At 43.6% G+C, this 22,296-nt stretch overlaps 1 pseudogene; it reads left to right on the top strand.

Annotated features, from left to right (window-relative positions):
- Positions 1–22: 22 nt before the first annotated feature.
- LOC105826313 lies at positions 23–10,585 on the top strand (annotated as a pseudogene).
- The last annotated feature ends 11,711 nt before the right edge of the window (positions 10,586–22,296 follow it).

Here is a 22,296-nt window from a genome sequence, read left to right as displayed (position 1 = left end):
CTAATGTTTAGAAACTGTCAACATGTTATGTGACACGGCAAGGAAATATGAAGGGGAAACACTGATGTTCAAAGTCAGGTAAGTTCCAGAAATCTTCCCTCTTCCCTTAGAAGGAGCCTCTAAACATGGTTAAATCAAGAAATCACACTGTCCTTGGAGCCACATGAGAGGAACCCAACCTTAACTTGATTTCATCCATGTGAGAGCCATTTCAAATTTGTGGTCTCCAACTCTAAGATAAATTTCAAGCCCCTACACATTGGTGGTTGCTTCTTAAAGCAGGAAGGATTTTGTGAGGTACTCTCATTTCCTCTTTCAGGGTCTACATTAAGGAAAAGCCAAGTCTGCAGGCAGTTGTTGAGGAGTGGCAGTGACTTTCAGCTTCTGGAGTTGGTCATCAGCATGTCTTCTCCTAAGGTGCCCCTGAAATGATTTAATGACCCTTCCAGTTGCTCACCATCTCCAGGTGCTTGTGGTGTGAAAAGGTTAGCAGTATTGAAAGGACCAGTATCCTTTCAGAATCACAACTCAGGCCACCCTGCTTTCGCAGGAACAATGTCATAGTACAGCACAAAACCTTGGGGATGTTACTGCTCAGTTTGAAAGCTATATGGCATTAACAGCTAATGAGATAGATCTTAAGCTGGAGAACTCCTCACTACTTGAAGTGGCCAAGGCCAAGGAAAGTGCAGAGGATGTTTAACATCAGATACTGGCAACTGAGAGCACAAATCTAGAATATGCAAGGGTGCATCTAGATCTGCAGACCAAGTCAGCACTTAAAGAAGCAGAAATTAAGGAAACCAGTTTCTTCTTTTCAACAACTGATTTGCAGAACTAACTTAAGCAACAAGAGGACGACTTTAGTAAACTGGAAGATAAGCAAGCAAGAAAATCTGGAAGAAGGCTGGTCCAAAGGTAGATTGTTCACAGTTACAGTTGAACTCCGTGTTCTACTACTTTCCCCTGTCCTCACTACTGCACTTGACTAGTCTTAAAAAGAAAAAAAAAATCTGGAAGAAAATACAACCACAGAATTAACTGAAGTAAGTGTTGTCTCCTTTATGAAGAACTGCATAACACAGCACAACCTTGTCGGCTACAACTGGAGGCATTTGAAGCAGAGCAACAGGCATTGTTGAATGAACATGGTGCAACTGAGAAACAGCTAAATAAGATTTCTATGCTAAATTATTGGGTCATCAGAATTTAAGGCAAAAAATTCAAGCATGGTGTGAAGTTGAAAGATGAAAATAACCAACTCAAATTGGAGGTATCAAAACTCTGCTCTCAGCTTGCTCAAAAGAAAGAAACAAAACTTCAGGAGGAATTGAATACCGTTCTGGGTATCAAGTGCTTTCATCCTTCCAAGACTTTTGATCATTAAAGAAAATTTTACCCTCAAAATCCCATTAAATACAGCAGTAACATTCATCAAGTGTCAGGCAGGAGGCAGAAGGAGTTGGGTATATTCACACCTAATGGGTGCGGTGCGCACTGTCTGGCGGGGGGCTCACTTGTAGCTCTGACTTGGGTGGGGCAAAGGTAATGTGCAACCTGAACATTTGTACCCCCGTAATATTCTGAAATTAGAAAAAGAAAAAAACCATTAAAAGGCAGCAATAAAACTGCTACTGAGCTCCTATGGAGTGTCAAGAATCATGACAAGAAATACCTGAGAAACCTGCTGAAAAGATTATTTCATTCTTATTTGGTAATGGGTATTTTATAGTACATTTATCTTTGACTGCCTATCCTTACATATATGGAAGAATTCCAATTATTCAACTTGCATTAACATAACTTAATATACATCTTAAATAGAAGCATTTTATGAAGTTGAAATATTGGAATTTTAAAAATTGTCCAATAGAGTAATTCCAAATTTTTGCTTCTACCACTGCCATGTAATGATGGAGTGCTACTGTGCATGCCCCACTCCATGGCTTGGTAGATCAATGGGATCAGATTAGTAGAATCAAATTAGAAGCATTGTTCCATTTCCTTATTCTGAAACCTTAGTTTCAACATCCTCATCCCCAGAATTTTTAGCTTGATTCTGGGGATCTTTTCTACTCTGAGCCATTTTATCTAAGCTAGAACATCTTGGCTTGTGCTTGCCTCTAGATTGGTTCTATTATTAATGTCTATTCTGTCCTACTCATCCTTCCGCTTGTCCAGTTCAAGTGCAGACAAGCTTGATTCCATAGTATCCTCTTTATCACTGAGTTGTTTAATAACTAACAGATTGCTAGGTTCCATCCCAGTTCCAGTAAATTAAAATCTGGTTTGTCCTACAAACTTGTATTTTTAGCAAACTCTTCAGTTAATTCTTAGATATGCCAAAAATGTGAGAAACTTCACATGTAACCTCTTTAGAGAATTTCATAGTCTTGTTATCTGCCTGCCCACTAGTAATATTGTGTAATGTAAAGTTACACAGTAAGTCCTTTACCCAATAATGTAACTTCATAAAATGCAAGTTGAATAAATGCTTCTATGTCAGAGGTATTTGTTGTCTCTGCCACCCTCCCCACCCCACCTTGTCCCCAGCATCACAAATGATATTGTTTAGAAAGTAGTAATTATCCCCCTAATACACCTGATTTGCACACTTGGTTATGAACTACCTGTATTGTAATGCTACCCCCATTGATGGGCCAACAGTAAATATCACAGAAATAGCTTTTCATAAATTTTTTTGTTAAATCTTAATACATGGCTCAATTTTAAAATGCAATCATTTTAAGTTCAGAAGAAATATTGAAATGTTGAAGGTTGTCTAATAAAATAAAATTCAAAAAAGGAAAAGCCAGTAGATCACAGATTCCTCCATATTTCAAATGAAAACTCCATGAGTGTTCTTTCCCTAGGGGTGTTGGATCAAGAATTGCCACATACCCTCTTACCCTTACCACAAAGATGTTAAGGTTATGAATGGTATTTAGCTGAACTTTCAAATGAAGGCATACATGCCATGAAATAAGTAACAAATCTTTTTTGTTAAGGCTTAATTAAGTCTCCTATGCAAGAAATTAAGTAGGCAATTAACAGTATTCCAGATTTTCTGGAATCTATCCATAAAGGCAGAAATATACCAGTTATTTCCCAATTGTTCCACATACGAGAAGAGAGAAACTTAAGATGATTATCTTGCCAGAAGAGCCAACTGTATTGACCCAGACCACTAAACACTTTAACTTCCTCACCCCAGAAAGGCTAAGCTGCTTGGAGAGCCTTCATATTTCAGAGGGACCAGGAGGTCCTGCTTCTCACCAGCTGAAGCCAGCATACCTACAGAAGAGGCTGGACATTTCTCACCCTGCAGACACAGCAAAGTCTGCACAGACAGCTCTGATCTCTACCCTTCTCCACAGGGGCAGCTATTGTTCCAGCTAGATACCATATCCACAAGAGAACACCTGCAAGGACAGCTCTGAGGGGAACAGAGACATGGAGAGCATGACCAGCAGCTGCTTCCACATCAGACAGAGCTCACTCCTGCCCCCAGAGGAGCGAGACAGGCCCAGCATTCAGACAATGTGGTGATGGGGATGGAGTCAGAATCCCCTCTCCTTGAATTGAACACTGAGCCCTTCCTGCCTAGAGAAAATAGTGTTTTTGACCATGGAGCAGAAATCCTCTTTCCTTCTCATATTAACACTGACACCAACTGAACATTGTTGTTTCAGGTCTGGGGATATCACTGACCCTGCATTCTATGTTCAGGGCTTTGCCTCCTCAGCATGAATTTCCAAGTAGCTTCACTGACCAGGGCGTTTCCTCAAAATTCTACTAGAGCCTTTTAAGTATGTCACCATTAGAAAAATACCTGCTCTTTGCAAGTGTACTGCAAGACTCGGGGGAGTCCATGTTCTGCTGCACAGCTGCAGGAAAGAAGAACCAAAAAGATCCCTTCACCTTGATTCCAAGAACATTATCCAAGTCATTTTCTATTCAGATTAAGCAAATGTACAAGGCCAAAAAGCGATCAAACTCACCAGAGCCTACCTACAAACAAGACACATGGGCAATGTACCGTATCCCTCAGCAACTAGGAGAAATTCACCATGGGCTCTCCAGACATCTCAGGAAGTGCCCAGCATCAAAAGATAGACAATGGACAGTGAGCTGGAAGGACAAGCCTTGTGTGTCTGGCTTCAAACACATCCCAGTGCAGAGTATCTCCTAAAGTATATCTTCGGTGGACTGTGCCAGATGTACAGGATGGGGCCAGGGAAACTCAAAGGCACCCAAAGAAGATTAATCAGAAGTAGGAACCAAGAGTAGGTCCACACACCTATTCTTTCGCCCAAGGAAGGCTTTACAAAGCTGCAGACCTGCCCAAAAGTGGAGGAAGGATCTTTGGATCCATAGATTTATAGGACAAACACAAGGTCTACAGCAGGTACATTATATCTGGTCAGCTTGGATCAGGACCAAGCTCAGTCCCTTGGGACTCACATGCAGAGAGGAAGCCAAGAACACTGGAAACCCTCCAGAGTATAGGTTTGAGCTTCTACTTTGCAGCATGCAAACCCCCAGTCCCTTATCACTGTAGCCCTGAGTCCAGCTTGTCACTAACCTGAGACCCAGCACACTCAAGGAAATGGAGAGGACACAAACTCTCCATGCCCACCTATCCTCTCCCTCTCCAGCATTGAGCTTAGAAGGATATGAAAACCTTTGGTCCAATCATTACAGACCCCACACAGAAACACCCAAGATCACCCTGGAACTTCCACCTAGATCTTCCTACTCATCCAATCCTACTGACCTGTGTTGATTCTGGCTCAGTGGTCTCCAAGCACTGTGTGGTGACTGACAGAAGTAATGATTTCAGGTAGAAAGCAGCACAAACCTAGAGCAAACTCTGCAGGTAAGAGGAGTATTTCCCAATGATAACCATTGTTCTCCAAGACAGCGCTCAAGTAACCATCCTCAGGTACCTCTACCTGAAATTAAGTGATGATCAAGAAATTCCCAGAGTGGCTTGCAGGGCTGGCCCAGGTTCAACGGCACCTTGCCAAATTCCCCTAAGTTGGGCTCTGTCCAGAATCACTTCTCCACAGCACATCCACACCTTCTCCAGACTGGATAAGTAATGACACAGGTCATACAAATTGAGTATTTCATACTGAGACTTTATAGTGTCTGCTTATCCTATAATCCATGAAAACTTAGTGAGCAGCTGTAAGGAACCATTTATTTCAACACAGACAAAATCCCCACTCTTAGAAAGCACATAATCTAGATGGGATGAATGCCACCTTCCTAAAACTGGGAAAGACTGTTTTTAAATATTAGGGTCTCCCTTCCTTTTCTCTGAACTCTCCCCTTGTCTGTATCAGAAACTCGTGTTGCTGAGCATTCAAAGGGTTATTTCCTGGTTCTGTTAATGTCTTTTCACAAGCCCAAGTTTCAGAAGCATCAGTATCATGCTTGAGTGCTCTTGGAGCCATGTCACAACCATTTGTAATAACCACGTTTCTACAGGACCCAATAAGAAAAATGCAGTGGTTGAAAAATATTAATAGTCACCCAAGAAGGGAAATCAAACTTCTGTGCATATTCCACTTGACCGAAGATATTGTGATTTCCCATGATTTTCACGGTAACAAACATAGAAGAGATGTTATTTTAGCAGCCTTGGTCTGGTCAGTAAGGTATTTTAATTGGGAGCACATGACAAAAAAACTCAGTATCACAAGGAAGAACAAGATCAAACTTCCATACCAGCTGGGGCAAGCCTAGAAATGTCTATCTTACTAATGCATGAGGTTATCCACCAGCTCTGAGCCACCTTCCATTCCTTCTGTGTGCAGATGCTGACATCTGTCCAATTGGGCACATATGGATGGGGTTCTCTGGGGGGACCAACATGCATACCCCACTGAGATGTCCTTCATCTGGGGGGTTACAGACCCCTTTTCCAATTCCAGGACCATTTTCTTCCTTCAATGGTGGATCAGGGTAACAAATGAAACATTTTTTTGCTGGAGTATCCTATGTGACTGGAAACACTTCTAGATAAGGCACCTATAAGAATGGAGTCACAATTCTTCCTCCCCTTTTATTCTACCATTCCCAAAGAGTGACTCAGTCGAAGAGAACCATGGAAGAGAGGAGGAAAGTTACCTCTTTTCTCCTTTCTAAGGGCATGATCCTGAACTTCAGATGTCACCTCCACTTATAACCTGTGGGGCAGGATGATATCACACAACTGCAGCTAAGTGAAACACAGCAGACAAATGTCTCCTCAAATTTCTACTTGAAGACAACACAACCCTTCAGGGCGAGAGTACTCACCCAAAGGCACCATCCTTTTAGAGATATTTACCTATACAACATGAAGATAATCATTAAGGTCAAAAAATGAAAATGTAGAGTTGATATACTCAAAGACAGTAGCAAGGAGTGGCAAAGCAAAGAATAGGAAGTCAAAAACAGATGAAAATAAGCCACTTAAAATATAGTACTCTTTAGAATATGAGATAATAGAATAAGGATGGCTAAAGATCAGAAGGATCAACTTCCTGGTACCTGGAAGTATCAGGAAAATGAAAAGATGAAAAGGTAAAAATGAGGAATAACAAGGGTCTGATGTATTTGTTTCATTCACTCAAATAATCTCATTTTGGTGCCTAACGTGCACCATGGAAAAAAATACAAGCCTTTAACACATTTGAGTTTGGAGACCATCCATGGCACAGGACAGGCAATTCAAATGTGGGCTCCTCTATGTACAGCTCATCTGTGAGTTAGATCAACCTAAGGGATGGGACCTCCTGGTTGTAACAGTAGCATGGCTGACCCCTGAAATCATCATAAAGTATAGCAGGAATATAGCAGTTATTTTCTGTATTTAGACAACTTTCATCAATATGAACTAGCCTTATTAATTGCAATGTAGAGTTAGGTACAGAACTTGCAATTCAGGACTTTGTAACTCTCTTTTTTGAGGACAAAACAGACCAGGTATATCCAATGTTGAATTCTTGATTAAGTGGTTCTTGAAGCATGTTAGACAGCTCACAGGAAGTGTTGAGACATGGTCTATTTTTTCCTTTCTAGGCAAATATGTATTCCAATAGGATTCAGGGATTAAGATTTTCAGATAGAACAGTTTCAAAAGGAACCTGTTGACTTTACAGAAGGCAGCACACATGGAAACCATCCAGTCACAAGTTAGAATAATGTGACATCTGTCACAGGCACCTGTCCTGTGATTTTAGGAAGGTATAAAGCTACACACAATGATTCTTCAGAATGGAGTGTCAAGCAATGAGTTTTCCCAGTTGGGCAAATCCTTCAATTCACCATCAACTCACTCTCCACAGCAAGTCAGAAAGGGATGTTCCATAGAGAGAACAAACCTGTGTCAGCTTGCAGGAAACTGTTTGGAGCTCAACCTAAGTTCATCATAGCAAAGAGGAGGAAATCCTTCCTTTGTCAGACATGGTATCTACCAATGGGTCAGCTCTACCCACAGCATTGACTTGCCAGACGCTTAACCTCAGCTGTTCACCCTATGGAGTCCACAGCACCGAAGATTGAACATCTGAGATCTGAGAACCCTGCATGTGGGAACCAGGGATAGAGCCCTGATGACCCAGGCCTACATAATCCATATCCAGTGGGTCTTCCCTGGAGTAAAATAGTGTAACTGTATCGTAACAGGGAAATGGTAAGAAACCTCACCTGGACCATCCCAGACTCTACCTTGTAAATGGTCCCCATGTAGGCACTTAAACAACAGGATTATCTGTAAGGTAAGTCAGAGTGACCTAGGTTTTACCCAGCAGTGGCCTGGAGAATGGGGGGGGGGGTCAAACATTAAAGAATTGGGAAAACCAAGCCACACGACTGACATCAGCTTCTCCTAGAGGAAGCATATGACACTGGCTAGGCTCCGACTCACCGGAGCTCGAGAAAGTGATGTCAGAGAAAAATACTTTTGTGAAAAGGATTAATGACCCAAGACAATACATTCTCATGAGATCAAAGAACAGAAAAACATCCCTTACAAAACCAAATGTGAACAAAGTGTTTCAGATCCCATTTCTTCCCAAGTATATATTGAGGTATGTAGCAGTGAAGGGCAATAGGTGATGGGCATTACAATACTCACACAGATGGAAACCCGAAGCTCCTAACCTTCATTACTGTCAACCGAGGAATGAGTTATGAACGTCTTTCAGTCATCTTAGAACTCAAGGTCTGTAAGGGAGTGTGACAGATGAGGTAAATCTAGTTATAGATCCATGTGGACACATAATCCCACCTATTTTTTGTGGGAGAAAAAGCATGAGATTTAAAGTTATCCATAGAATATAATGAAGTTTATTATTTAATTTTATATTGTTCATTCCCAGTTACTGAATTCTCACTGCTTCTGTAGACACCAAGAACATTTTTCTGCAGAAGGGAGCATCCAGGTGGTTTGCCTTTTTATTAGAATGACTGGGCCATCCAGAGCCACACCCTCACCCCCTCCTGCTGCCCTTTTTTCATGTAGAGCCACATCTCAGAACTGGGGATCAACCCCTCAGGAGGAAAGGAAAACTGATGATCATGACAGAGGTAGGGAGGAGTGACTAGCCTGTTGTCCCCAAGTAAGGACATTCTGAGATACATTCTGTAACTTTCTCAGAGACCTCGGTAGAATTGAACCCCAGTGATCTCTATGTTACAAATTAAACTCCACTTCTTTCAGCAGCTGCTGTCTACCCCATCACTGGTTTACCATCCTCAATTCCTGGAGTCACTTCTAAGAAGTTACCACTCAGAAGTAGACAAATTACCAAAAGTGTTCTTGTCCTAGTATTTAGAACCTGTGGACATCTGTGACTTTTCAAGGGGAGATTAGAGTGTTGAAGTTACAGAATGTCTGACTCCTGAAAATGAAAATATCATAATAACAGAAGGGAACAGTTACTTTCTATTACAGATTTAGGAAAAAGTTCTATCACTATAACTTATCCTTATTAAAAGGAATGTAGAATTCAATCCTGACTCAATTTCAGCACTTAATTGCCATTTGTGAGGACTAAAACAGACCAGGAACATCCAATGTTGAGAACTTGTTTAAGTCAATTCAGAAGGATGCTAGAGAGCTCAGAGAAACAAGAAATAGAACTTAATTTCTAGAGAAATCTTTAATCCATTTGGACTGCAAGATTAAGATTTTTGAATGGAACAGTTTCAATTGAAACCCATTGGTTTTGCTAAGGCACACATGTGAAAACCACCCAATCTTACAAGTAAGTGACTTGTAACACCTACCATGGGCACATACCCTGTGATGTCAGGAAGAAGGAAGTGACCATGATTCTACAACACAGAAGCATGTCAAGTGAGGAGTTTCTCCAGTTGGATAATTTCCTCAATTCACCATCTCACCACAGAGCAAGGAAAGCAAGGCGTGTTCCACAGACAGGACATATTTGTCAACCTCTAGGAAACCATGTTTGGAGCTCACCCTAAAATTGGAGCAGAGGGGAAATGCCTTTCCCCTGTCACACATGGAAACTACCAGCAGGTCAGCTCTGCATACAGCATTGAGGCTGCCAGGCCCTTGACTACCCAGAAACAATCCATAGCAGAGAAGATTGAACACCTGATGTCAGAGTGCCAAGGATATGGGAGCCAGGGTAAAACACTGGGACCCAGGTCTACAACTGATACAGCCCATGCACCCACATCCAGTGAGCCTTCCTTCGCTAGGGGTAAAAGGGAGTATCTCCACCAGAACAGATAGGTGGTGAGAAACATCACCCAGGCCATCTCTTTCTTGAATGGAAATGATCCCCATATGGACACATGTCAACAATAAAGTCTGGAAGAGAAGGGTCAAAAAATGACCTCAATTTAATTCAGTAGTGGCCTAGATAGGCTCAAATACAATGACAGAAGAGTGCAATCTAGAAAGTTGGAAGTCAGTACCATGACTGACAAGATTTGTGCAATATATACTTTTAGTTGCTCTTTTGAGATACACTCAAAGCACTGGAGAAGCCACATGTTGCTATGCTATACACAGTGACTGATACGGTTTGGCTAGCCATCACAGATGCCTGGGGAAAAATTGTTTTCAACCTCCACAGAACCACCAAACCCAAAATTGAAGACATTAGATTACAACAAGCTGCAACGCTGCCTGATCACATTTCAGCATTGAAGATCAGAGAAGCAGAGGAACAACAGACTAAAGCATTTATCAAGCAACCCATTCCTTCCACACATTCCCTCAGCAGAGGCTTCCATGGCTACAATCCCAGCACCTGATCCCCTACCCCCAGGAGGCAGCAACCACACCTCCAGCCACATCCATTTGATCATCTAGTTTGTCGTCCCCCAGATTTGTGAACTACAGGACAAGGACACCTACAACTGCTCCTGCAGGAACAGCGACACGAGCAGTAAGAGGAAGTTCCTGGTGAGCAGATTACACCGCTGGCCCAGCATCGGTGCCAGCTCTCCAAATTCCACAGTCAATCAGATCGTTCAGCCTGGCGTCTCCACAGCACGTCCCCAGGCAGAGGGAGCGCTGCACATTCGCCAGATTAATGAGTGGCTCACCTGACACATACCTGGGTGCTTAGTAGTGAGACTTTCCAGTCAAGGTGTCTGCTTATCAGCCCCAGAGGCCTTAGTAAGCAGCAGTGGTGAGCACCTCGATTTCAAGTACTAAGACTAAAGCCCCATGCTCAGAAGCATGTGATCTAGATAGGACAAATCATGCCACTTCCCTGACTGGGAAAGGTAATTTTAAACCCTCAGTGTCCTTTCTCTGAACCCTCCACTTTTTAAATAGAAACTAATCCATAGAAGGGTTGTTTCCTGGCTTCTGAAATATCCTTTCAAGAATCCAATGTTGTACCCCCATAATATGCTGAAATAAAAAAAACCCGATGTTTTAGGAGCATCAGTACCACATGCGTGAGTGTTTTAGGAGCCATACCTCATCGATTTGTAGTAAACTCCTTTCTGTAAGACAAGAAGAAATCTAGTTGACAAGTGTTTAGTCACCCAGGAAGAAAAAAATCAGTCATCCATATACATTCTATGCCAAAGTGATGTTGTAGATTGGTCCCACAATTTTGCCTTGATGTTTCCGGTCATTTTCATTACCAAAAATAAAAAAAAAAAAATAGGACTCATAGGAAGCCTTTATAAGAGTGGCGAGTTATCTTAGATACAAGAACGTAAGATGACAGCAAAAGAGAAAAAATTCCCCTGTCTGGACAAGCTTAGAAATGTCCCTCCTACATGAGGCTATTCACTAAGCCTAGGCCACGTATTCCTGCTGTGCAGTCGATATCTGAAGACTGGACACCTGGGCAGAAGGGGATGGGTGCTGTGGGGAGACCAACCTGCATACCCACCGAGACATCCTTGACCTGGGGGTTCCAGATCCACTTTCCAAATCCAGCACCACTCTTCCTTCAGTGGTCGATCAGAGCAGTGAATGGGAGAGTGGCCCTGTGCCGGCACATCCCACCCCACTGGACGCATCTTTTAGACAAGGCACACTCCCCCTCTCTGGGAACAATGAACAGAAGAGGGAGGACTCTCGGTGAGAGTCATAAAGACAACTGTAGAAGATGAAGAGATTTTCCTCGTTTTTTTTAAGATGATCCTAAAGTTCACATCAACTCCACTTATTTCCTCTATGGCAGAATAAAATTACATGACTACAGCTAAGTTAAACTGAATGGACAAATGGCTTCTCAGGAGTCATCTTGAAGACAAACTAGCCCGGCTCTCCAGGGTATGAGAACGAAGTCTCCTATGCGGCCCCCCTCTGCAGGTCAGCTATCAAGGAGGATAGACTCCTTGATCAGGTGCCCCAAGGCAGTTTACAAGGCAGCTCAAGAAGAAATCCAAGGAGGGACACACAGCACACCTGTCACCCCTGCTTACAGGTCTCCTGATATTCAATACCTTACTCAGAGCTCCTCTGCAATGCTCTTGGGTGAGAGCCATCACCATTTCAGCTTCAGTAAGGGATTACTGTGCTTACGGAACAGAGGGGTTTGGTCTCATCTAACAAATGCTTTCTGCAGAGAGGCAATTACCTTATGGATCTGCTTCATAACCCTTCGGAGTAGAAGAGGTGAAGCATCATAACCCATCTCTGACAAAGGAAGAATTCTACCGACAGCTCCTTGAGGCCAGCAACTCAGATCGCAAGGCAACATTCTCTAAGCCCCGTCTAGTGGAGGTTCCTAATGAGACAAGGATGACAGTTACCCTTCATATTAAGCTGCAGGTGAAGACATGGGTAGCAATCAGGATTCCTTGCTTGGCCAAATGGGAGTCAGGCTTGCGAAACTTTCCCTAGGCCCATCTGTGTACTCGTAAAGCCAAGGTTTAAAGAAACTTGCTAAGTCCATTTTGCAAGAACTCCCCACTGCTGATATCTGATTATCTTCAATATATGATCTGGTTCCTCATCCTCCCTTATCCACTGGGTGATGTCTGATCTTGGCTCATCTTCAGCAGAAGTCCTATGAAGGGCAATTGTGGCTGAACTGACCTATCTCTGATGCATCTCAATCATTTTACATCCCTGACCCCACACTACTCCCTGGCAAAAAATTCCCACTTGCTCATGCTGTGCTCAGATTTGAGTTCAATTGTTCTTGCAAACTAAGACACTCCATTGGTCCCTATATCTATTGATGGTCATGTATAAAGCCTTCTTTACCAAGGTTTAACAAGTATCATTGAATAATTTTTAGCAGTGACCCCAAGCAGCTGTATTGTGTGTTTTAAAGACACTTTAAAGGTTCCCAAATGGCAATTGTGTTCTCGCATGGGAGTAAGAAATTCCCCTATCCAAAATTGCCGAGGATGAATTGACCACATCCTTTGGTAAAGGTAGTCATGACAGTAGTCCAGACTCACCCAGTCTACAAGTGGAATCTCACCAGCTTTATTGGCAGACGGTTCATTCTAAAGAAATTACAAAATGTGATTCAGCTTCTGCATCAACCCACCCACTACATGGAGATGCTAATAAGGCAGAGAAAAATCAGGATGTATGGGACCAAAAAATACCTGTAGAACCAGTACCAGGAGAAGGTGCCCACCTGCATTGACCTGACTTTCCTGCAGACCCTGGGTGTAAGGCAGACCTGTTTCTGTCTCACCACCATGCATCAGGCACCAGATCTTGGGCAGAGCTCCATGGTGGAAGCTCTGTGGGGAGTTGTTCTCTCCACAGGCAGTGTTATTACCACAAGACGTTCCTGGTGCTCAAACTGAAAAATCACGTGTGTGTGACAACAAGCCGAAAGGCAAGGTCCATTACTTAAACATTGAACTTCAGATTTCAGATGTTTAGGAGGTGGAAAGCAACTCAGTAAAGCCCAAAATATCACTGGGGAAGGGACATAAGTCCCCACACATCTAACATGCCTTCCTGGTATGACCACAGTGGCCGTGGACCATCAGCCTGCTGACAGATCAAGCCACTCTTTGAGAACTACATCCATAGCAGGAAACAATCCATTGGTGGTAGTCCACAGTAGCATGGATATGACCGCATCTCAGGAGATGCACTCCAACACATAGCACCACAGTAATCTTCACAAAACCTGACCTGGTAGATGAAGTCACCAAAGGTCAGCTCCCTAATGTGCTATAAAACTTTGAGAGCCACCAAAAAAGATATGGAATAAATGGGCTCATTGAGGACCAAGATGATTCACACCAAGTCTACTGGCTGAATTCTCAACCAGCTTTACTCCCTAGAGTAAGATGCTCAAGTCCTCAGACTTCGTGTCTGGCCAGTTGGATCCCTGGGGTTTGACCTAGTTCATAGTGTGTAGTCGAAGGGTTTCCATCTACTGGCAGCTCTACCTACCAACAGCAAGTTCATTATGAACTAGCCCTGGCATTGCCCATCTTATAGCTATCCCAAGATTTGAGCTACTGTCTGCAAAATGACACCTCCAAGGAAAAGGGGGGATGCTAATGACCAGAAGCCATGGCCAATAGCTACCTTCTTTTCCACCCAGAAAACCTCACTGGCTCACAGTTTGGACCAAAGGTCAGTTACTCCAACAACATGATACTGCAGACTGCAATGGTTTCAGAATTGAGCTCCATCTCTCCAGCCTGGACCTGGCTGCTCAGACAAAGTGCACTGCTGCCCATGATGAGCACCTCCCCCACCTGTCTAGGACAGGCATATGTGTAGTGGTACCAAAGGCATGTGGCCACCACACAGGTACACCCAGCTCCCACCTTCTAGTATGTTGGTCTTTGTTTCCTCTGGGACATTTTCAGGGATAGAACCTAAAATGGCAGGGCTTTAGAGGACATATGAGTATAGCAGGTGACTTTCAACCCAGGTAGACATCACTTCAGCCAGTTAGAAGTAATGTTATTCTCAGTGGAGCCTCTCCACCAGTACCTATGCTCAGGCAGGACAGCCACTACACAAACAGATCAGGACAGTTACCTAACGGCCACCATCTTTTAGAAAACTAAATTAGTAACATGAAGGTAATTAAGATTGGGGAATTACTAAATCAAGAAAGTAAGAGTTGATCTCCTCAGAGACACTGGCAGATGCATGCAGAAACATTTGGAAACATTCAGCCTGTAGTACTCATTAAAATGAGAAACAGGATGAGTGTAACTAAAAATCAGGAGGAGGAAAGTTCCTTATACTCGTAAACATTGGGAGAAGAAAAAGGCTACATTGTGGAAGAACAAGGGGCCAATGTGTTTTGGTCAAGTATCTCATTTTGGTCCCCAAGTGCACCATAGAGAATGGTACCAAACTCTCAGACCCTTGGGCTCAGGACAACACCATGGTGTTGGACATGGGAGTCGCACAGGGACTCTTAGGATAGCTCCTCCTGAGTTACAGAAAAATAAGACCTGCTGTAATAGTAGCACTTTTGACTCAAAAAAAGTGGTAAATAGCAAGAGGCAGTGGAACAGTTCTCATACTATAGGTTTAGAAAATTGTTTTCGTCAGAATGAACTATTGATCTTAATTGAAATATAGAGTTTGATCCAAAATTATATATTTTAGCAGTCCCCAACCTTCTTGGCACCAGGGACTGTTTTCATGGAAGACAATTTTTCCATGGACCAGGGAGCAGGGGGATGGTTTCAGGATGATTGAAGTACATTAAATTTGTGTACTTTATTTCTTTTATACAACTCACCATAGGTTGGGGACACCCCCCTGAAATTTAATACTTCATATTTTGTGAGGACTAAAGCAGACCAGGAATATCCAGCATTGAATTCCTGATCAAGTCAATCTTGAAGCATGCTAAACAGCTCACAGAAATAGGAAATGCTATGATAGAACCTATTGTCTTTTATAGGCAAATTCCTTTAATCCAGTGTGATTTAAGGATTATGGCGTTCAGATGAAACAATTTCAGATAAAAGCCATTCTCTTTACAGAATGGCAGTACACATGGAAACCACCCAGTCACAAGTTTGAATGATGTGCAACATCTGTCACAGGCATCTGTCCTGTGTTATCAGGAAGGTAGAAGGCTATACACCATGACTCTGTAGCATGGAGTGTCAAACAAGGAAGAATTTGCCCAACTAAGAAAACTCAAGTCACCAATCAACTAAGTCACCTGGTCAGGAAGTCAAGGATGCCCCATACAATGACCCCTGTTGTCAACCTCCAGGATACCACATTTCAAGTTCAACCAAGATCATGGCAGAAAGGAAGTGCTTGCTTTGCCTGTTGACATGAGATTGACCAGTGGCTCAGCTCTGTACACGGCACAGACTCTGCCCAGGCCCTTAAACTCCAGTCTTCATCACCCAAAGGGAGTTCATAACAGAAGATCGAACAACTTAGATTGGAGAACTGTGACTGTGGGAGCCAGAAAGAAAGTCACAGGGACCCAGGCCCACAATAAGTATTACCCATGCAAACCACAAGTGGAATTTCCCTAGTGGGTAAATGGAGTGAATCGCTCCTACCACAGTAGGGAAACAGTAAAAATCCCTCCCATGGACCATCCAAACTCTCACTTGGACGTGTCCTCCATAAGGACACAGGAATGTCAGACAAATGTCAAAGAGTGACCTAGATTGTATCTAGCAGTGGCTGGGAGAACAGGAGTCCAACAGCAGAAGTGGGCAAAAGTGAGCCAAACATGCTCGGGAACAACCTCCACTAGAGGAAGCACATGACATTGGCTGGATCCTCAAATCATGAGAGCTCAGGTATGTGGTGTGTCAGGGGAGCATAAAATCCTTTCAAAAAGAGCACCAATGACCCAGCTAAAATGAGATGCACACCATTCTCACCAGCTAAAGTAATGGAAAAAAGCATCTTTTATGCAATTACCTGTGACCAAAATATTTCAGATTCCATTTCCCCTGACTAAAAAGTGAGGTATGTGGCAATGAAAGGCAATAGGTGATGGACATTACAACACTTGTGTGGAATCTAAAACCTCCCAACCTCCATCACCCTCGAAGTCATCAGAGTTGTAATTATTTCCATGAGAGTCATCTCAGGACAACTCACAACATGGAAGGGAGATCTAACAAAGGAGGTAGGTCTAGTTTTACATCCTTGGACTCAATCTCACCGATTTTAAATCACATCCTTTTTCTCCCACAAAATTAGTCATCTATGGAATATGATAGTAGTGTCAACACGAACAGTGAGTCCAATGCAGTAATTGGGAATAAATATGAAATTTAGAATAACTGAGTACATGGGAACATCCAGGTGGTTTTCCCTTTGATTTCAATGATTGAGCTGCTCTGGGCCACACCCTCACCTTCTGGATCCAGTGTTTTCATGCAGAGCCATGTTTCAGCAGCACAGGGAGTAAATTGCCTAAGAGGGGAACACTATAGTGACCCTGGAAGACAGAAGTGGGACACAATGACCAGACTCTTGTCCTCAAGTAGGACATTCTGAGATACCTTCCACACCTTCCTCAAAGAGATCCCAATTGTGATTCTGGGAATATCTGAAAGCAACCAGTTCAATACGACCCCTCAGGGGTGCTCTCTCCATGCTGCCACCAGCAGTTCACCATCCCCCTCTGGGCTTTGAGATCATTTCCAAGAAAGCAGGAGGTAGAGGCAGATAAGTTACCCTTCAGTAATGTCTGTCCTCACATTTAGTAAGTGAACGAACATGTTACGCCACATGTCAAGGGAGACGAGGGAACATACTGAAGATCAGCCGAGCTGCAGATTCAGATCTAGTCTGACAGGATCTCGTCAGCAGGACAATTACAGACAGGTAGGAGACAGGCAGAAATGCAGGTGAAAGGCAGATTTAAGACATACATGCCGTTTGAGATTAGGGTCCTGAGTGTGAACGTGAACGAAGTGGCTGAAAGACCAGCAACGCGTGGTCCTCAAATGGTGGGTAAGTCAAGGCACCACATTGTCCTCAGTAACAAGATAAAAATCCAACTCTGCCATCAGCTTGATTGTTGAAGAACCACTTCAAACTTTTCTCCAACTACAAGATAAAGTAGTTCAATTTAAGCCCCTATCATGGTAGTCATTTGACAAAGCAGGAAACACGTGTGCAGGCACTCTGAATTTCTTCTTTTCAGAAGCAGCCACAGTAGGTAGGTGGTATCTCCTTTTATTTCAAAGGAGAAGCCTCAATTTTTTCCTGGGAAGCATGATCATGAGGAAAACAGCTACATGTATTCTTAGCCTTCTATCAATATGTTAAGATACTATGGACAGTGTTTCAAATGAATACATGTAGACTGAAAAATAATAAAGCTTGTAAAAGAATTTTTATGTTTTCTTCAAGAGTATATAATTAAAATCCTTCATCTAATATTCTGTGCCCAGAAATGCTCCTTATTGGTATTTACTGGTATCTAACCACCCACTGGGTAGAAGTACACTAGTCATATCCTAATTATTCCATACAACATAAGACAGGAAAGAAACACTCAAAATGCCCATCTTCTCTGACCAAAGACCACTGGAAGCATGTTCAATGTCCTCACTCTACAGAAACTAAGCTGCCCAGCAGGCCTCAGGTACCACAGGGGACCATAGAGACCCTTGCTTCTCATGAGCTGTGGTCAGCATAGCTGCCCCAAGAGGCAGGACATCTCACCTGCAGAGACACACAACAAAGTCTCCACAGACAGCTTTGACCTCCACCCTCCCCTAGTGGTGGCTGTTCTAGTTCCCTGAACCACCTGAAGAAAAGCAGCAGGTACAAATCTGAAAGGGCCTAAGACTGGGAAACAAGACTCACAGTGGCTTCCACATCTCGGAAGAGAGCTGTGGCTCATGCTTTTGCCCCTGAGGAGCTAGACAGGTGCAGCCTTCAGACAACGTGGCAACGTGAAGGATTTCAGAGTCCTGCTCCTAGGTCGAAGACTTCTAAGCCTTCCTGCCCAGAAAAGGTGCTGTTGAGCATAGAGCCCAAAGATGCTACCCTTCTCTTGGGGTGAACTGGTACCAATTAAACATCTTCCAAAAAAGTCTAAGGAGAGTACAACACATTGTGTTCAGTACTTCGCTTCCTCAGGATGGATTCCCAAGTCACTGCAGTGACCTGAGTTTCTAGATCAGATTTAGATTTATCACCAGGGCACCCAATGTGTTGAGAGCCCTTACCTGGACCATAATAGGTACTCTGGCTTGGAAATGACCTGAATGACACAAAGAAAATGTCAGACAAGGGTCAAAGCATGACATAGGCTTTATCAAGCAGGGCTGAGCTGATGGGATCAGACTTGTCAACACAGGGGGGCAGAGTTAAACCCCAACACATGGGGCAACACCTCCTGCCTGAGGACAGAACAGTGTCTGAGCCAGGCACCTGGGTGAGGTCTGCCAGGGACTGAACAGAAGGCATCAAGGTATCTCATTTTCCTTCTTTCAACCCTGGGGGTCAAATGGGAGGACAGTGGCACCCTAGGATTCATGGCACTTGAGGAGGGACATGTCACAGAAGAGAACATCTGTTCCTCAGATGCAAATGAGAGGCGGACAGTTCTTAGAACTCAGTTTCTGGAGCAAAATCTAGAGCTAAGTCTAGCAAAGTAGAGACCTGAAAATGAGTTTTAGGTCAGTAACGTGGGGAAAAATAAGATTTCGGATCCTATTTCCCCCCTTCAGTATATATCTAGACGTGGCAATAAGATGCACTAACCCATATACATTGAAATACTCACACAAGTGTGAAAACCTAAACTCCATGACCAATTCCATCTCCATACAGGAATGAGTTTAATATTGTAGAAGAAATTTAAAATTTATGTGTAATGCAAAGCTGACAAAGTAGACCTCAATTTAGTTGTCTCAACAAAACTTCACTATTTTCTGTGAGAGAAAGGTTTAAGACGAGTCATCCTTTCAATATAAGGAAAATTTATCGTAGTTCTGTACCCTGAGGTATCCAGTTCCAGCAGGCAGTGAGGAAGGCAGAGGTGGGGACACACCTGAATGGGAGGCAGGACCTTGTACAGAATGTCCTCCCCAGAGAGAAGTGCCATCTCGGGAAGGTGGATTGGGGAGGCCTCATTGCAGCAGACACTGGGCCTGTCCTTCTGCTGTAGGGAAGCCAGGCTCTCTGACCTTCCCCAGCAGGGCCGGGCTGCCCCAGGCCACACCTCTGCCCTCCAGGTCCACTTGTTTCCCTGTGAAAAGTTATTTATCAGCTCAGCAGGGGATTTCACACCTAGGGGGTCTGGGAGGAAGTCTACATACTAGGGCAAGTCTCATACTAGGGCAGGTAAAGGTGGTAGGTAAGAGGTCACAGTCTTGTCCCCATGAAGGACACTCAGATACATACTCTCAAGGTCCCCATGAATTTGAGACTGTCCCTTCAGTGCTGCTCTATACCATGTACAGTTCACCATCATCCTCCACAAAGAGCACTTCCCAAAAGTGCACCAAGTGTCCCAGGCAGAGCACCAGCCCCCTGTGACATCTGCATCCTAACCCTCAGAACTGGGGAGCGTGTTACATGGCACAGCCAGGATTAGGAGGGCAGACTCAACTAAGGTTGCAAATCCCCTGACGCCGACAGGAGGAGCTTCCAAGTAACTCCTGTGGGCCCAGTGTGATCAGAAGGGCAGGAGATCATGATGAAACTGCCTATATACAACAGTGTGAAGCCATAGGTATAAATAGCAATAGGAATCTGATTTCTATAAAAGTATGTAGCCAGAAGTTAGCCAGGCATTGTCGCCTAACTTCCTTATGCTGTCTGTGGTTACTACTTAAATAGCACACATCCTAACAGGTGCAAGGATTGTGACTTCCAACTGCTCCTATGGATAACATTGCTATCATAAAGCCTAAAACTGGTGCTTCTATAGATAATGTTGCAATTGTAAAGCCTAACACTCGTCTTTGAGTTATTTTTCAGACTCTGCATTTGGGGGGACCCACTGACATAGACCAGACGTGGGGACAGCCATGGGAATGGATCCAACAGGACTTGAGATTCCCTTGCCAGAAATTTCCCATCTGAGACAATAATCTCTGCTTCTGAGCCCTAAGGTTCATCCCCAGCCAATCAAACCCCACATTCCTAGCCCTTTGTTCATCAAGCCACCTTTAAAAATCTTAGCCCTTAAGTTCTTGGGGAGATGGATTTGAGAAATTATTCCCATCTCCTCACCTGGCACCTTGTAAAATACAACTCTCCTCTGCTGCAGTACCTGCTGTCTCAGTATGTGGGCCTTTACAGGGCAGTGGGCAAGGGACCCAGTTGGGCTATAACAGAGACAAAGTGGGAAGGAGCAGAGTTGGAGATGAGCATCAGAGAGAGATCCCAAGATGCATTCTGGACTATGGCTCCCTAGTGAGAGCCCAGAGTAAGATGAAAGGGGCAATGAACAAAGGCATGCAGAGGGCTCTAGAAGGAAGATAAGGCAAGGACATAGATCATTCTTCTAGAGCAAGCAGAGACCCAGGTTACACTTCTCATATCCAGAACTGTAAGGGAGATTTGTTTCAATTTAAGCCGTTATCTTGTTACTGACTTGTTATAGCAGCAATATCAAGTTAATGCAATGCCTGTCAAATTTCAAGTTTTACCTTCACAGAAACCCATAATAAGCCGAATTGTACTCTGTATTTCAAATAATGGGCCTCCCACCTCATCTCTTAATAACCCTGATGGAGAAAAAAACGTAGTAAAATAGTGGCTTATTTTAGCAACTCGATCTAGAGATTAAGATCATAAGCAGTGTTCATCTAAACTTCCAATGTATAGTCAAATGCTATGAAAGACACAAATTGCAATTTAGACAACTAGCTGGTATCAAACATTCAAAATTTCTATGAAAGAAACTAAGTATACAATTTAAAAACTCCCCCCAAAATGTTCTCTGTCACCAGTTCAGGTAGAAGTATCAGTCCTGTGCAGTTTCACAGAGTAGAAGCGTCTCAAGTGGGACACAACCAATAGCATAGAAAAAACTGGCTCTCAGCCCCAGAGAAGCAGACGGGTATTCCACAGAATACGAGCTCCCCACTTTTTATGAGGTGCAGGCTGGCATAGCTCCCAAAAGAGGCAGATCATCTCTCACTGAGCACCCACAACAGCAGTCACTTATTTTCTGTCCAATAGCTCTGAACCCTCGCCACGCTCTCCCAGGGCAGCCACCTTTCAAGGCTCTCTGCATGATCTCCTTATACCAAAGGTGGGTGAGCACAAATGTACAAGGGGCCTCAGCCTGGAAAGCAAGGCCAGCAGCTGCTCCCACATCACATAAGAGCTCTGGCTAGTGCTTGTGCCCTTGGGAGCCCGGCTGGCCCAGCTCTCCCACATCATGGCAGTGGGGACAGTTTCAGAGTCCTCACCTTTAACACCAAGCTCTTCCTGCCCAGAGAACATGACACTATTGACCACGGAGCCAGAAGCTTGTCTTCTTTCAATGACTTTGGTACAAATGAAACATTGCCCCAGAAATCTGGGGAGAACACTGTTCTCATGCATCCTCAGAGTTAATTTCCAAGCCATTGCACCAACCAGTGAGTTTTCAGGGAAGTTTCCAGGGCAGATTTAAATCTGTCACCATAAATACCTGCTCATTACAAGGTGTACTCAGAATTAAGAGTCCCCTCAGCTGACCAATCCAGGGGATAAGAATCAAGGTCATTCACTGAGGCTCCTAGGACAGTACCCATGTTTTCCTGCTCTGGGATTTACCACCTGAAGGCAACCAAAACCATGATCAAATGCACCAGAACCCACCTACAGACAGGACCTAAGATGGTCAGTGCACCACCAGTAACATGAAGTTTGCGAACGTATATCTGCTTCCTCCTGATTTAGTC

Source organism: Propithecus coquereli, unplaced genomic scaffold, assembly GCF_000956105.1.
Source record: "Propithecus coquereli isolate 6110/MARCELLA unplaced genomic scaffold, Pcoq_1.0 Scaffold88, whole genome shotgun sequence".
Classification (NCBI taxonomy): Eukaryota; Metazoa; Chordata; class Mammalia; order Primates; family Indriidae; genus Propithecus; species Propithecus coquereli.
Note: the sequence above shows the minus strand (reverse complement) of the source record. Positions and strands in the feature narration are given on the sequence as shown.